The 15,573-nt window shown below is 42.9% G+C and overlaps 1 pseudogene; it reads right to left on the bottom strand.

Moving 5' to 3' along the window:
- The window catches only part of LOC113831089, a 157,392-nt pseudogene that overhangs the window by 53,338 nt on the left and 88,481 nt on the right, over window positions 1-15,573 (bottom strand).

Genomic DNA, 15,573 nt, shown 5'->3' with positions numbered 1-15,573 from the left:
TAACCTGGATACTTGTAAAAAAAAAAAAACAACTTTTCTTCTTGTGATGCCAATAACCTGGATACTTATAAAAAAATTCTTTCTCTTGTGATGCCAGCAATCAAATCAAGGGCTGTGTACCTTCTTGACAAGTGCTCATCCCTCTTCCCATAAATTTTAACATCTGAAAATCTATATATTGTATAGCAATTGCATCTCCAAACTTACTGTTTCAAAGTCTGGCTTCCTTGGATTCTTCACTATGAAGAGTTATCTGAACACATTTGTATGTTTTTTATCTTATGTGTATTTTCCTTGCATGTATATATGTATGTGCATCATGTATGTGCTTTGTGTCGTGGAGTTCAGAAGAGGGTATTGGATCCCTTGGAACTGGAATTATGGATGATAATAAGCTATCATGTAGGTTCTGGGTTAAGTACTCTTAACCACTGAGCAATCCAGCCTCTAGTGTTTGAATTTTTAAGGATTCTATGTAGGACTTTCAAAAGTAGGAATGTTTTATATTGCAATAGTGATATTAAGATGCTATCTTGGGGATAATCAAGAAAGGAGGGATTATGTTTCACAGTAAAGTATTGGTGTCAAGTTGGCAAAGATCAATTCTCCTGGTTGGTTGTCAACTTCACAAAAACTTGGACATATTTAGGGAGATATCTACCTAAGTCACTATGACCATAGTGGAGCAGCAGGAGCCTAGGGAAGGTGAATTGAGGAAGACATCACTAGGCAGATAGGTTTTTATATGGTGGTAATTGTGCAACAGTGTCAGCTACTTCAACAACACTTCAACAGCAAAATTTCAAGAACCAGAGGTATTGCTTGGTGACACGGGTACTTCTCAAGGATGCATGAGGCTCTAGGTCCAGTCCCTGGCATTGTAAGTTAACCACTTAAATTTAAAACTCAGAAATGTTATGGAAAAGCTTAATCAAAAATGAGTAAAATTACACTTTCAATTGTATGCACACTCCCATTTATAACTAAGCAACTAAGTAGAGAGAAGAGTGAGAAGTTGCTCAGAAAAAGGCTACTCTCACAGTTTGGTTAAACTGTCTAGCCAATGAGACCCAATGATCTTTCTGTCTCTGGCTTCAGAAATAAGGTTGGAGACACACACTGCCATGCCAGCTTTTATGTGGGTGCTGGGGATCTGAACTCAGATCCCCATGATTGCACAGTAAATGCTTTACCCATAGAGCCATCTCAACCTCTAAATCTTTCATAAAAGCTACTATTAAAATCACAGGGCTCCACAGGGCTGATTTCAAATAGCGCTAGTCACTTCCCACTCAGGAATAAGTCCAGGTGGCACAAACATAAATGTCTGATTTCAGGGCTAAGTTCCTAAAACACAGATTCTAGGGTGCACACCCAAACCATTGCACAGGCAGGATGGGTCCAGGGCAGAGCCAGGCTTCAGAGCCAGCTGGGTGCTGTAAGCTACGGGCCTGTACTTGTTTTCTCTCTTCTATTGGTGACAGGAGCCTGAATAAGCTGTCATGGAGATATCCACCAAAATATTGCTGTGCGTTAAGTGCCCTTTATCTAGACTGCTTAGAACCAGAACCATGCAGAGTTCACAACAGTTTGGATCATCTTGGGCCCGATTCAGAATAAGGAAACCAAAAATGTTAGTGGGGCAATACCGAACGCAAATGTCCACTCCGTCTCTTCACTCAAGCAGCCCAAATGTAGTCCAGTCTTCTTTCTTAGAGGATCAAGAAAAGTATGATGATAGCTGAGTAGACAATTGTGGGAGCTGTCACTCAGAGGTTGAATCAGGCTTTTTCAAGGCTGGTGGAATCCCACTTTGAGGCCGTGCAGGGCAAGATACATAGAACAGTTACACACTCGGAATTGTGGCACTGTCTCTGTAAGCTCTCTCCCCTGGATCCTATAGAGACATCACGTGGCTCATTCTCCTTCTCTGTGCAGGGTAGACAGTCACCAGAACAAGCCTTTGTCATTGCTTCCTTCCTGTCAGCTGAAAGCTGAGAAGACAGTGTCCTGTGGGGAGTGGAGGAAGTCCTGAGTGAATGTGTGTTATTGGCAAGAGCATGGCTATGTCAAAGACCCCGATGCTTCAGACTCATGGGTGTGGCAAAACATTCTCCATGCCAGATTCAGAGGAATGGCAAAGGTTCCCCCTGGTCCCAGTATGGGTGTTTATAAGTGGTTGACTTTTTGCTCCAACCAGTGTTTGCAGGAACTACCTATCAACCTTGGCTGCCTCCTCCCAGAAGACTGCAGTCTGAAACTGCTTCTCTGCAGACCTCTTCCTTCATGTTATGCAATAGATGTGATGACTGTCCAAGCCACTGTGGTGTGTCTCCATCAGAGTGTGCAGTCTACTGGATCACAACTGTTTTGTATCTGTATCCGTCCTTTCTTCATTTCCCATTACTGTTGTGGAATATTAGTTGAGGATGTGTTTTTGCTCTGGAATATTTGTTTAGTGATGTAAAGGTGTTGCATTTCTTTAACTCTGTAAAACTGTGTTTCTTTGTCTGTCTAAAACATCTGATTGGTCTAATAAAGAGCTGAAAGACCAATAGCTAGACAGGAGAGAGGTATAGGTGTGGCTGCCAGGCAGAGAAAATAAGTAAGAGAGGAAGGCGAAGAGGAAGGAGTGAGAAGAGGAGAGGAGGACACCAGGGGCCAGCCACCCAGCCACACATGAGTAAGAAAGAAAGGAAGGAAGGAAGGAAGAGAGAAAGAAAGGAAGAAAGGTATATAGAATAGAGAAAGGTAAAAGCTCAGAGACAAAAGGTAGACAGGATAATTTAAGTTAAGAAAAGCTGGTTAGAAATAAGTCAAGCTAAGACCAAGCATTTATAAGTAAGAATAAGTCTCCATGTATTTATTTGGGAGCTGGGTAGCAGGTCCCCAAAAAGTAAAAAAGAAAACAAAAAAAACCCAAAGAAACCCCAAAACTACTAATTATACATTGCCCCAGTCAGGGCAGTCCTAAAGCCATGTGGGTCTCAGCAGTGCCTGGGATCTGAGGATCTAACAGAGAAATAAGGACTTGGAGACTCTTTTCTTAAATGGAAGATGGAAGGAAGCCACCATTTGTTGAATGTCTCCCTTGTGTTGGGTACTTGTGCATCCTCTCTGAGAGGTTAAGCAGGGGACCTGGGGGCTCTCAAGCAGAGGGGTCGAATTTGTACCTGGTCTCTCACTTTCCCTGCGGGAATTTACACTACCCCACCATGCATAGGCACAAGAGCTTGCAAAACCCCTCCTCCATGCTCTGTTTCCTAAAAGAGCCCAGACATCAGGACCTCTACACTCTCTTGTGGTCACTCTTGTAGTAAATATGTTTTGATTGCTTTTCTCATTTCATGAAAATTTTACAAAATATAAATGTAAATTTGACTGAGCAAAAAATTAAGAAAGATCAGCAAAAAATAAGCTTAAGAAATTGCTGTGGAAGTTAAAAGTCAGGAGAACTGGACTAAAACTTGAAATTGCTTAAATTTGAAAACACAGAAAGCAATTTTGATCTGGGTTAATATTTGCATCAAATGAAATAGCTGGTTAAAATGAATTACTTTTCACTATGTTACAATATAGGTAAAGTCAAAATCCCAGTTTTGAACATACATACACAGTTATTATTATTTGCTACAAATATATGTACTTAATTCTTCTTCTGTCACATAATCTCTTTTTTTGTTTTTTTTAATTTTTTTTTGAGAAAATATCTCATTATGTTGCCCAGGCTGGGCTCAAACTCAAAATCCCCTGCCTTAGTCTTTTTACTACAGGAGTTATGGGTAAATGTACTATGCCTGGCTCATACATTTGTTTTTTTAAAGACAGGGTTTCTTGTGTAGCCTTGGTTGTTCTGGAACTCACTTTGTAGACCAGGCTGGCTCTGAACTCACAGAGATCCACCTGCCTCTGCCTCCCAAGTGCTGGGACTAAAGGAAAGCAAAGTTTCTAAGCAGATCTTCTCTTGGGCAGGACCAAATTTCCCCTGACATAATGCCTAGTGTGCCATGGGAAGGTGAAATCCTCTGTTGTCACATCTTGCTCTCTGTGAGGCGAGTCCTCTGTTGTCACATCTTGCTCTCTGTGAGGCGAGTGGACATGTGTCTGATGTGCTTCCTTTCCTGACAGGAGACAACAGAAACACGGTCTTCAGAAAAAACGCAGCTCCATGGTCTGTGGTGTGTGAAAAGTGGCATGATGGGGAAATATCAGGGGTGGAGGGAAGGAAGCAGGCTCTTCAATTTCTACGGAATCAAAAGCAACCATAGGGCTGGCAATCTTGGGCTGCAGGAAATGGAACATTATTTCTGAAGAGAGCTTCCTGTCTCCAAAAGTCTAACTTATCCACTAGGCACACTTCCCTCTTGAGCTGGGGGCTTCCTAGGAAGCAAACAGCCTTGTCTAGCACTGCTTGTCTCTCCTTGCTCAGGGGTCTGAGACAGGAATCATTGCTCAGGAAGTCCTCTGGGAGAACTCACAGGGTTGGACAGGAGGTTATCTTTCCGGGAACTGAATGTTCTTCTCTCCTCTTTTGCCTGATTTATCCTTAAGTTAACTGATTGCTGATTTTTATTGGATACTGACTTCTAGGCCTGAAGCAAGTCTTCCAAAATCCACAGACACTACACCAACCCAATCATCTACAAGCCTTTCTTGAGGCAAGTGGTTGATTAAAAGCAAAGAACAAAATATAAGGCAAGGTAGAAGTGCAGCGTGTATCAAAGTCAACTCTATGAAATGCCATTAAACATTATAAATATTTTTATATCACCACAAAATATGCTTTTTTAAAAGGAACAAGTTGTATATGCTTTGCAAGCATTTTACTCCTTTTTTGTTTGTTTGTTTTAAACTGTTTCTCCTCCGTCTTTCATAGAGACAGATGGTTTCAGCTATGTTCAGTAGCTTCCAGCCTCTTTGTTGCTATGCAACGGAAAGCATCCTATCTACGTCCTTTCTCTGTTGTATCCAGTTTCCGTTTGACAACTCAAAATAGCTGGCAGAGTGCTTCAGCATTCTACTTCCTCCTTGCTACTGAGTTGAATATCTATCAAGTATCTTCCGGGGCTTCCTATCTCTTCCTGTTACAGCCTTGAAAAAAAAATGTGTTTGCCTCAAATTGATTTTCCTCATCACTTCCTATTTACATTAGCCCACTCAATGCTGTGGCTAAGTAAGGCAAAACACACCAGAATGAGTCAGGCAGCTGCTGGCCCATGGTGGCAGGGGCAGGGCGGGTGGGGGGTGGGGGGGGAGGGGGGGCGCGGCAGCCAATTGTGTGGTGTTTGAAACCAAGATTTTTCTTTCATTGTCAGGTGTACAGTTCCTGTTGTTCATTTTTTAAAAAATCAGGATGTTGTTTCCCAACAGACACTAGAATGTAAAAAGGAAACATGAAAGAAAGGAGCATAAAATGCTTCTTCTTGCTTTGGGGCTTAAGCCATAAACGTCTTCCTCAGTGAGAAGGGAGCAGGGGGCCTTATGGAGTTCTTAATGTTTTTAGGACAGAAAGAAGAGAGGTAAAGAGAAAATTTCCCCAAGATGGAAGCAAAAGCATGGTTGTAGGTCATTCTGGATTCCACCTCCCCCCCTGCCCCCCCGCAGGACATTTGTTTACCATTAGGCAATTAGGCTCATCTATAGATTCTTCTAAATCTCATTTCATGCCTCTTTAATTCGTACCATTTTTTCTTAGCTTTAGAAGTTACAAATCTCAAATAATTAGACTACAGTCCCAACTAAGTAATCAGGGGGTGTTCAATGGGGAGGTGGTCCCATTCCTTTAGAGCAGCCGAACCTTACTCTTCAGTGATTCCACACCCCACTTTCTGAAGAAATGTAATGGCTAGTGGGAAACACACACGCATTTGAAAACTCAGAGAACACCTGACTCACATGGAAACTACTTTCACATTTTGGAAAACAGGTGCTGCGTGGTTGTGTATTTGGAATGCAGTAGATGCCACTCAGAGTTATGATGCTGTGTGGTATGTCATTTCCTGTTTCAGTGGCCTTCAGTTGCATGAGGTGCTTTCTTCAGGCACACACACTGATGCTCTTTCCTAGGTCTTAGCAAGTATTCTGCTTGCAGTTGTCAATTCCTGACACACGGGCTGTGGTGCGGGCACTTTATCTTCATTGGTAATGTTGTTGGTTTTGCTAACCTTTGCTTGATCTCTCGCCTAAAGAAGGTTCTAAGGGCATCTATGACGCCCCTGTCAGAACAGAAGATCAACATGACTCAGCTACTTACTACATGGCTGACCCAGAAGTCAGAGCATGAGTGGCTGCTGAAAGACAGCAAGGGGGCCCAGCCATGTAGTGAACTCAAGTCTGTAGTATGACTCATTTAAGGCTTCTGTGGTCTCTCATTACCAACAGGACCTTCGTGTTGCTGTGATGTCACACACTCTTTTCCAGTGCTCTGGTCATTTTATGCACAAAGCAGGACAAAGTAAGGCACTGACACTCCCCGAGCAAGCAATGGCAGCTTGAAACCGGTGGTCACTCGTCTTTGGGTGGGAGCCACATCTTTGCTTTCCTCTTAGACAATCTGTGACTGTCTCTGTTTGGTGGTGGGATTCTTAGATCTCTTACTAGGTAGGAGGTGGTGCTCTTTGGTAGCAGAAGAAAGAAGAGCTTGTGATATGTTGAGTTCTTAAGTGTGTGCATATGGGCATGTGGTTGTGTTCGCAGTAGTTCCTTCCTAGCCACAGTTTTGTGGTTCAGTTTTCCACGGTTAACAATGGTCCAAGAAAGTTATAAAGGAAAAATTCCAGAGATAAGCAGTTCATATTTTCAATTATCTGACATATGAATAATGTAGTGAGAGCCCTTGTACTCTATCCAGTCTAGCACATGATGAATATACAAATCTTCCCTTGGTCCAATGTGTCCATTCCATAAACACCAATCTACTGGTTACCTAGTACCATTAGGCTGTCAGAGCTATTGCCATGCTTCACAGTAACTGTGCTCAAGCAACTATGTTTTTACGTACTAGTATCTCAAATGATCAGAAGAGTGACAAGAGGTGACATTAAAGCATAGTACATGAGAGTCCAGATGAATCCAGATTACATGCATAAGGCTCCTGGGAAGACAGAGTACAGCTAGTCGGGGTTCAGAGTTATTGGTAATTCCAGGCACCCACTGGAAGTGCACTGATCCCCTTTGGATAGGGGAATCTAATGTGTGTGTTTGCTTGACTCTAAAAATTACAAAACCACTCAATTTTCAACACTCGAATCAAGTACAACCTTACTTTTTATCTTTATCAGTACTTAAAAAAATCTACACTTGAGGATTTATAATACCACCAACTTTATCGCTCTCTAGACTTAGTTCTTTTTTCTTTTCCTTTTCTTTTTTTTTTTTTTTTTCTTTTTCGTTTTTCGAGACAGGGTTTCTCTGTGCTTTGGAGGCTGTCCTGCAAAACTAGCTCTTGGAGATCAGGCTGGTCTCGAACTCACAGAGATCTGCCTGCCTCTGCTTCCCAAGTGCTGGGATTAAAGGCATGCGCCACCACCGCCCGGCTTATTTCTTTTTTTTTTTAAAAGAAGATTTTAAATTGCATTTATTTATTCTCTGTGTCTGTCTGTCTGTCTATCTACCCCCCCCCCCGGTGTGTGTGTGTGTGTGTGTGTGTGTGTGTGTGTGTGTGTGTGTGTTACCATGCTTGGAGGTCAGAGAAAAACTTTTGGGAGTTGGTTCTCTCCTTCCTGGGGTTTAACTCAGCTGAGTCACCTGGCAGTCCTACATTGTTTTCTTGTTTTGTATAAGAGGGGGACTTCAGTTCTCTCAGGAAAATAATAAGAGTCAAATAAAAAACAGATATCCTCTCCTCCATGGATGAAAAAAAAAAAAAAAAGAAATAAAAAAGGAAGAAACATGACTGCTCCTGGGTATGATGGAAAAGGAAGTTTACTGTAGATATCTGAGCTAGCATATTTAGAGGTAGTGACATCTGGGAGAATCCAGAGTGGACAAGTCCCTGAGCCATGTGAAGAGGGCGGGGAGAGAAGAGGGGAGAGAAGGGAACCAGGTACAGCAGTCAGGCAGTCCCAAAGAGAGTAGACAAAAGGACTAGGTAACCAAAATGGTTAGATTATATAGGGAAGGGCAACTGGGGAAGGGAAACCCAGTCCTTGGGCTGGAGGAGTTTAGGGTAGGGGGCGAGGTATACCAGCTAGGAGGTAGGGACCCCAAGGGATGGAGGGATGCAAGGAGAACATGGAAACCAGTGTCCACTTTGATATATTAAATAGGCACTTAAGCCATTTGTCCCAGGGTGGAATAACACCCCCAAATCTGCATGCTGTCCTGAGGGCTCTGCAAATTTATTCTTAGACTATTTCATCTTATCACTTCAAACCTCGAGCCTTGACAATTCCTTCCCATCTTGAACATGAGGTGAATTCTAGTAGATACTGAAGCCACACAGCATAAGTCACACATCTCCCAGCTCTGAGCCAATACCTGGGGCTTAGGGAAGCAGCCAGGGGCAGGACAGTGATTTGGGATAAATCCACCCAAACTGTAAAGTCTTTCCAGCAAAGCAGTGGTACCAGGTACAATGGTCTATCTCTAAAACTTGTGGAAGCCGACAGAAGGATTATGCCAGAGAAACCACAGTGGTGGTTTTGGTTTTGTTGTTGTTGTGTTTTTTTTGTGTTGTTTGTTTACTACAGAGAGCTTGGTTATAGAGCTCAGGCTGACTTTGAATTCATCCTTAGCTTTACAAGTGCTGGGGTTACAGCTATGTACCAGGACTCTCATTTCTTTTGTTGTCTGTGTCCATTAAAAAATATGTGCAAATATTGATGCCTCCTTATTAAAGGTAAAGGATGCTCATTCTAGAAACTTCTAAAAAGCAGCAGTGTGAGAACATAAACTCTCTAGGTGACCATCCTTTTCATGTACTTCCCCCCTCATTTTCCTCCTGTAGGGTCTTAGTTGCTTTTCCTGATTCTCCCAGCTCCCCATTTAGCATGAGTGGTTTACACGTTATTAAGTATTTTATAGATTCTGATGATAATGACTGTATGTATCTTCCAGATGTAAATACCTTTGGTTACTTATCCAAAGGGCAAATCCTTCTACCTTTTAAACATAGATACAGATATTACCATGAAATAACTCTAAATTGTGAGCAAGCTCTGTCTTCTACCCAATGCACACTGCGTGCCACATCTAGTCCTGGCATGCTGTGTGCACAACTTCCTCATGGGCACGCTGTCTAGATTCACTTCCTGGGAAGATGGAGAAACTTGAAAGTTAAGTTTTCCTCTTGTCTCAGTTGAAGTTTTATGTCAGAACACCCCCTGACAGCATTTTCTTTTCCCTGGAGAGTTATGCTTCCCAGGGAGCACTGAAAATATGAAATGAATTTCTTACATCATTTCAATTATGTTGTCCTCGAATATGTGTGGCATCTTTTCGAGGTGATGTACCAGTTTGCCAAGGTTTGTGGGCAGTTCTGGTAGGGGTCATGACGGTTTCTCAATTATTTCATAATCTTGAGGCTTCTCTTCTCGGTACTGTCATTCCCTCTCCAACACCCCCCCCCCCCGCCCCCAAAGAGGGGTCCTTTCCTGTTTTTGTTCAAAGGTAAGCACTGTTCTTGGCATATTACGAGAAATTAGTTCAGAGCAGTTTATTTAATTTCAGTGGCTACTCGGGACTCCGGGTCACAGAATGTGGTTAGCCTCAGAAGTAAAAGGGAATTCTTAGAACACCACTCCAGGGAAGAAGTCCTCCACAGGATGGCTAGGGAGGAACACCTGGCTTGTCCAATGAACCACAGGTTGAGTGATGGGAGGTAGAAAGGCTAGGCTTCAGTCTAGGGCTAGAACATTTTGAGTGCATTAGATACATTTGGAGATAATATACCTCTGAGTGATAATATCAGAGTTCTCAAGTATCATGGTGTTCCTTTCTGGTGAACCACATGCTGGCCAGCAGATAATCCTGGTTTCCAGAATGACATTCCCGTGAGTGGAAGATGAGTAAGAGTGAGTGGAGCAATGGAGCCAGGGTCAGGCCCCGAGGGTGCAAGCTTTGCTACTATTCTTTCCTGAAGCCTCCCGTTTCTTGGCACACTCTTATCAGCTCTCAAGATTTAACTCAAACCTTCCCCAAACGCTGATGCCTCCAGCCTCACTCTGCCTTAAGCTTCTCTCGGCTCTCCAGGCCTTCTTGCTGGGTGTCCAGAACTATCTATGCAGTGTTCATGTTTAAGCCATTACCCATTCACCAAATGTCCCTGCACTCCCACTACACGGCTGTGCTTTGCATCCCAGACATTTATCTCAGCCCACCGTTTGTCACAGCCTCGCAAGACATTTTAAGGTGGCATCAGAAAGCAGCAAAATGGCCATTCCTAGAAGGTAAGGTTGTGAGTCCGGAAAATGTTCAATGGCATACATGCAAGACAATGCCATAAGGAAAGCCATTACTTTGTTATACTAACTGAAATACTATGAATAGAAATAATGCTTTTTGGGGGACTGGAGAGATGGCTTATGTGGACCAGAGCACTTCTCTGCAAGCACAAAGACTTGAGTCTCCAGCACCCACACAGAAAGCTGGGCATAGCTGCACATGCTTGCAACTCCAGCATTGCTTGGCAGACATGACTTCCAGAGAGCTCACTGGATCACCTGAACAGTTGGAACTCTGAATTTCTGGGTCCTCTACACATAAGGCAGAGAGGGAATGAGGCACACACTTGATGTCCTGCTCTAGTGTCTGCCTGGGCACGCACAGGAACACCTCCTGTACTCTCCCTTGCAGCCCTCCACACTCCCGGGCTTATTATTCAAAGAGGCTTGAAGGGCTGGAAGAGAACAAGGCTGGTAAGGGAGCTGGGCCTTTGGGGTTTTCTTGAACACTGTTGTTTAGTCTTGTGAAGTTACTAATAATTATCTAGACCACGAAAGAAATAAAAATTGGAATTATAAGCGTTTAAAACTCTGTACACTTTACCCCAAACTATTGCTTAAATTATATTTACTGAATTCCAACTGTTTTCCTTATTTTTTTATTGTGGTAAAATATGCATAACATAAAAGCTATTATTTTGAATTGGTCATAGTGATACATGCTAGATGCTTTTAATTCTAGCACTTGGGAGACAGAAGGAGAGGCAGGTGGATCTCTCTGAGTTTGAGGCCAGCCTGGTCTACATAGTGAGTTCCAGGACAGTGAGAGCTACACAGAGAGCAAACAAGCAAACAAACAAAAAACTGACAGAAAGTTATTTTGACAATTTTTAATTAATTAAAAAGTATTTATATGAAGCCAGGCAGTGGTGGCACACACTTTTAATCCCAGCATTAAGGAGGCAGAGGCAGGCGGATCCCTTGAGTATTAGGTCAGTCTCGTCTATAGAGTGAGTTTCAGGACAACCAGGGCTACAGAGAGAAACCCTGTCTCAAAAACAAAACAAAAAATTATATGTATGAGTATTTTGCTGCATGTATGTCTGTGTGCCTGGCTCTTGTGGAGGTCAGAATGGGGCATGAGATCCTTGCAACTGGAGTTATAGATGGTTGTGAGTCACCATATGGGTGCTGGGAACTGAACCCAGTCCTCTAGAAGAGCAGCAAGTACTCTTTTTTTTTTTTTTTCCCCAGACAGGGTTCCTCTGTAGCTTTGGAGCCTGTCCTGGAACTAGCTCTTATAGAACAGGCTGGCCTTGAACTCTGTGCACCACCAAACCCAGCATAGCAATTGCTGTTACAGCTGAGCCATCTCACCAACTCTTTTAACCATTTTTCTAAATGCATCATTTTGAGTGGCATTAAGTACATTCACATTGCTTGGGACTGTCGCCACTGCTCATCCTCAGAACTCCCTCATTTACCCAGAGCAAAACTCTGTTCAACACTCACTTCTGAGTCTGGTCTCCCCCAGGCACTGGTGGTCATTCTCTAGCATCTCTCTCTCAGAACTAGTCCACTCTAGGTCCCTTATACAAGTGCAATGATACAGTGTTTGTCCTATCGGCTGGTACTACACTGTGTGAAAAATGCAAAAGAATGGAAACTCCATTGCAGAGAGAATGTTTTAGAATGACATCTCAAGGAAAGGTTTTTTTTGCATCACAAGCTTTCTGGTACCATCTAAGAATCTGAATCCCAAGAATCTGGCCTAGTGGTTGCAAAGATGGCTCTGTGGTTAAAGGCCCTTGTTGTTCTTGTAGAGGACCTGGGTTCTGTTCTCAGAACCCACATGGTGGCTCTCAGCCATCTGTTATTCTACTTCCAAGGGATCAGGCACCCTCAGCTAGCCTCTGTGGGAACCAGACATACATGTGTGCGGGCAGAACACTTACATACATAAAATAAAAATCATAAAAATTTATTTTTTAAAAAAGATCTGCCTGTTGGTACATTTTAGACACAACATATAATAACACCCAAGTTAAAAAATAAGCACACAATGGGATTGTTTTCTACCGGATTTTCTTTGAAGGGGTCCTGTTAGGCTCTTCCTTCTTCCTGTCTTGAGGTAGGCCCTCCAAATGGTAGATATTCAAACAGCACAAGCCCCTTCTTACACACACAACAGGTAGCTAGATTTCAATAGAATCTCAGCCTGGTGTTCTGGCACACACCTCTTATCCTGGTAGAAGCAGGAGAATAGCTTTGAGTTCAAGGCCATCATAGGCTACACAGTGAATTTGAAACTGGCCTGGGATATAGAGTGAAACTTTACATAAACATAACCAAAACCAAATACATAAAGAATCTGGAGTCAAGTAATATTCTCATGCCCCTGAAACGAATGTTATTCCTTAGTGACGATGGAGGAAGACAGAGATGGTAGCTTACTGATCAGGTTTCAAAGGTGTTATGGAGTCCCAGAAAGATGCGCACACCTTTGTGAATAGCATCTGCTATATACTAAAGAGAATGTCTCCTAAAAATTCTCACAACCCAGATGGTTGGAAACAACAAAAACTGATGGTTTGAGAGGTTGAACTTTGAAGTCAAGGTGTCAGTAGGGCTGTGTTCCCTCACCAGGAGGAACTGTCCCGTGTCTGTTTTAGCTTCTGAGGTTGCCCACAACCTTGGTGTTCCTTGCCTGTGTCTTTTCTCTGAATGGGAGGGTGGTCACTGGAATAGTGCTCACCCCAGTTCACCATGACCTTGTTTTAACTTGGTTACATCTGTAAAGACCCAGAAGTACTGGAGTTTAAAGCTTGAAATCTCAGCACCGCCCCATCCCTGTTATTTTCTGTAGGAAAACAAAATGGGCAAAGTCTTGGATCGTCCTTGAGACCCTGAGGCTCTCTTTGCTTGTGGTCAGTTGTTCTGCACATTAGTTGGTCGGCCCATATGGATGGGTTGGTGGCTAGTTGTTGCTTTGGAGGAACTGTAAGACACAAACAGAAGTCAACGTATATCCCTGGAAAGGAAGGCGCAAACTTGTATTGTCGGGATTCTTCACATTATCTCTGCTGCAATCCCCTTGGTTCTGCTCACACAGCTGTGAGGATAGAGATCCGCACTTTGTGACTCAGCACAGTCACTTGGTTTGAACTGAGGGAGGATTTCTCCCCTTGGAGATTATGTGTGTATACATACACACAATGATCTATGTGTCATTGACCATTTCTTTGTTTCTGAGACGGTGTAGACATTCATTTTTAGGTGAACATCATTTAAAAAGTGAAAAATGAGAATGAAACATGTCTTTTACCAGAAGGCTTTTATCAGGGACAGGAAGTCAAATCAAGGGCCCTGCTGTGCCTTCCTTCTGGAAAATCTGTTAGAGGAAAGGAGTTCCCTGGGGGATTTTTAACCCCCCAGCATAGGTTTTAGAGGGCCAATTAAAAAAAAAAAAAGAAGTCTGTGCAAAATGCCCTACAGGGCACTCAGGTCTTGCCTGGCAACATTTATAATGATGTAGCTTGATGTTCAGAGAGAGAAACAGGGGCCAGTGCCCTGGTTGAGTAAGAAGGGTTGTGGCCGTCATGAAGCCCGCACTGTGTGCTAGCCTCATAATTGTAAAAGAGTCAGTATGGGCGGGGCGGGTGCGGGTGCTGGAGGGATGGCTCAGAGGCTAAGGGCACTAGCTGCTTTTGCAGGTTCTGTTCCAGTAACCACATGGTAGTAAAACCATCCATAACTTCAGTACCAGGAGACCCGTTGTTCTCTTTTGGCCTTAACGGTCTTCTGCATGCATGTAGTGTATATGCATATACATAGAGAAATACTCACATGACAAAAATAAGTTAATTTACAAAAGAGAGATAGCTGGGAGTGGTGGCACAAGTCTTTAATCCCAACACTCAGGAGGCAGAGGCAGTCAGATTTCTGAGTTTGAGGCTGGCCTGGTCTACAGAATGAGTTCTCAGGACAGTCAAAAGATACCCAGAGAAAAACCCTGTCTTGGGAGAGAGAGAGAGAGAGAGAGAGAGAGAGAGAGAGAGAGAGAGAGAGAGAGAGAGAATGGTTATGGTTTTATTAGAAAGAGGTAGCATTGGCAAGAAGCAATTGGAACAAAAGTTCTGAAAACAGGAAACTAAGGAGAACCAGGCAGAACAAAACAGGGATTAGCACCCCCTTTCCTCCTTGTCTCTTCCTCCTCCTTCCTTCTTCTTATATTTCAGGAACACAGGCACCCCAAAAGTTGAGGCCCTGCTGACTTTTCTGCCGATGTCTGCCTGTGTGGTGTTGCACTATATTAAAGGAAAGAGCCAGTCCGGAATCGGCAGCAGGGTTAGCCATTGGTGAAATTAGGACAGTTAGCCAAAGCCGAGATGCCCATCAAAGCAGACGCTGCTAAATGACAGAGGCATTTCTTCTAGTTGGCTTAGGTGATTCACACAGTGCCAAAGAGGTGATGGTCTTGGGTCTGTTCCCATCAAGGTTCTCATCCCCTGTCTGGGAAGTTTTTCAAGGTCTTGGCTTTCTCCCGGTTCCATCTCATCATTTTGGAGACATTTGAAGCAATTTGCTATGATTTGAATGTTGTCTGTGTTCTCCCAAAAGTTTATGTATTGGGAATTGTCTCCAAGGTAATTATTGAGAAGTTGTAGATCTTTAAAGTTTTTGTATTTCTTTCTTTTTTGACTTTCAAATTCAGTTGACTTTATTTAAGTTGAAAAACATTTCTTAAAACTGCATTTTGCACCAAAACTCATTTGTTACAGAAATCACCAAAATTTCTTTTTTTATTTTTTTATATATTTGAATTACAAACAAGATTGAATTACATGATGATCCCAGTTCCCTTCTCCCTCCCTTCCGCCTCTACCACCCCCCAACTAAAATCCTACCTGTCATATGTCCTTTCTTCTAATCTACACCTGACTCAAAATTTCTGCTTCCTCATGACCTCTGCATCCTTCCTTTTCTTCCCTTCTCACTCTCGTAGCTTCCTCCCCCCTCTTCCCATGTTCTCAATTTGCTCAGGGGATGGCGACCCTTTCCCCTTCTCCAGGGGACAAAGTTTGTTTCTTTTAGGGTCTTCCTTGTTTACTAGTATCTCTGGCAGTGTGGATTGTAGGATGGTAATCCCTTACTCTATGTCTAAAATCCACATATGAGTGAGTACATATCA

The sequence above is a fragment of the Cricetulus griseus genome, chromosome 5 (assembly GCF_003668045.3).
Source record: "Cricetulus griseus strain 17A/GY chromosome 5, alternate assembly CriGri-PICRH-1.0, whole genome shotgun sequence".
NCBI classification, from domain to species: domain Eukaryota; kingdom Metazoa; phylum Chordata; class Mammalia; order Rodentia; family Cricetidae; genus Cricetulus; species Cricetulus griseus.
The sequence above is the reverse complement of the archived record's forward strand: the minus strand, read 5'-3'. Positions and strand labels throughout refer to the sequence as shown.